The sequence below is a fragment of the Panulirus ornatus genome, chromosome 61, assembly GCF_036320965.1.
Source record: "Panulirus ornatus isolate Po-2019 chromosome 61, ASM3632096v1, whole genome shotgun sequence".
Classification (NCBI taxonomy): Eukaryota; Metazoa; Arthropoda; class Malacostraca; order Decapoda; family Palinuridae; genus Panulirus; species Panulirus ornatus.
Window position 1 is genome coordinate 3,560,390 of NC_092284.1, and position 2,500 is coordinate 3,562,889.

A 2,500-nucleotide genomic window follows, 5' to 3' on the forward strand; every position below is an offset into this window, starting at 1 on the left:
CTGAAATAATAAATTACATACATTAATACAATTCATACTGAAATAATAAATTACATACATTAATACAATTCATACTGAAATAATACATTACATATATTAATACAATTCATACTGAAATAATAAATTACATACATTAATACAATTCATACTGAAATAATACATTACATATATTAATACAATTCATCCTGAAATAATAAATTACATACATTAATACAATTCATACTGAAATAATAAATTACATACATTAATACAATTCATACTGAAATAATACATTACATATATTAATACAATTCATACTGAAATGATAAATTACATACATTAATACAATTCATACTGAAATAATACATTACATACATTAATACAATTCATACTGAAATAATACATTACATACATTAATACAATTCATACTGAAATAATACATTACATACATTAATACAATTCATACTGAAATAATAAATTACATACATTAATACAATTCATACTGAAATAATACATTACATATATTAATACAATTCATACTGAAATAATAAATTACATACATTAATACAATTCATACTGAAATAATAAATTACATACATTAATACAATTCATACTGAAATAATAAATTACATACATTAATACAATTCATACTGAAATAATACATTACATACATTAATACAATTCATACTGAAATAATAAATTACATACATTAATACAATTCATACTGAAATAATACATTACATATATTAATACAATTCATACTGAAATAATAAATTACATACATTAATACAATTCATACTGAAATAATAAATTACATACATTAATACAATTCATACTGAAATAATACATTACATATATTAATACAATTCATACTGAAATAATAAATTACATATATTAATACAATCCATCCTAAAATAATACATTACATATATTAATACAATTCATCCTCAAATAATACATTTTTTTTTTCATACTATTCGCTATTTCCCGCGATAGCGAGGTAGCGTTAAGAACAGAGGACTGGGCCTTTGAGAGAATATCCTCACTTGGCCCCCTTCTCTGTTCCTTCTTTTGGAAAATTAAAAAAAAAAAAAAAAAAAAAAAAAAAAAAAACCGAGAGGGGAGGATTTCCAGCCCCCCGCTCCCTTCCCTTTTAGTCGCCTTCTACGACACGCAGGAAATACGTGGGAGGTATACAATTCATCCTCAAATAATACATTACATATATTAATACAATTCATCCTCAAATAATACATTACATATATTAATACAATTCACCCTCAAATAATACATTACATATATTAATACAATTCATCCTAAAATAATACATTACATATATTAATACAATTCATCCTCAAATAATACATTACATATATTAATACAATTCATCCTCAAATAATACATTACATATATTAATACAATTCATCCTCAAATAATACATTACATATATTAATACAATTCATCCTAAAATAATACATTACATATATTAATACAATTCATCCTCAAATAATACATTACATATATTAATACAATTCATCCTCAAATAATACAATACATATATTAATACAATTCTTCCTCAAATAATACATTACATATAATAATACAATTCATCCTCAAATAATACATTACATATATTAATACAATTCATCCTCAAATAATACATTACATATATTAATACAATTCATCCTCAAATAATACATTACATATATTAATACAATTCATCCTCAAATAATACATTACATATATTAATACAATTCATCCTCATATAATACATTACATATATTAATACAATTCATCCTCAAATAATACATTACATATATTAATACAATTCATCCTCAAATAATACATTACATATATTAATACAATTCATCCTAAAATAATACATTACATATATTAATACAATTCATCCTCAAATAATACATTACATATATTAATACAATTCATACTGAAATAATACATGTATTAATACAATTCATCCTCAAATAATACATTACATATATTATAATTATTATTATTATATAAGTTGTTGGAGTTACACCCTAACCCCTCCCAATCCCCATTTTCTAATACTGGCCCCCCCCAAAAAAAAATTTCGAGATGCGCTCCACGCAGGAGCAGAGTAAGGTAGGCTCCCTTGTAGGTAATATGGATGTCATTCACCAAAAGATACCAATATAATCTACCATTATTACCCCTTTTGTCACAAGTGAAAGAAAACTGGTTGTTGAAGTACTGCCTCTCTCTCTCTCTCTCTCTCTCTCTCTCTCTCTCTCTCTCTCTCTCTCTCTCTCTCTCTCTCTCTCTCTTTCTCTCTCTACCGCCAGAGGGCTAAGGTGTACTAGAATTAGAGATAAAGTTATCTTTAAAATGTACATTAAGTACAGTGTGGTCGTACTGATGTACGTAAGCCATGTAATACATTAAAATAAAAATAAAATAGGTGACAATTTGCATGAGTCTCCGCTGAAATAAATGACAGAAAACGTGGTGTCTCACAGACCCACTTCACATTTTCTACGAA

At 24.7% G+C, this 2,500-nt stretch overlaps 1 long non-coding RNA gene across 4 annotated transcripts in view; it reads right to left on the reverse strand.

Moving 5' to 3' along the window:
- The window catches only part of LOC139767465 (uncharacterized), a 241,673-nt gene that overhangs the window by 117,111 nt on the left and 122,062 nt on the right, over positions 1–2,500 (reverse strand). The window lies entirely within an intron of this gene.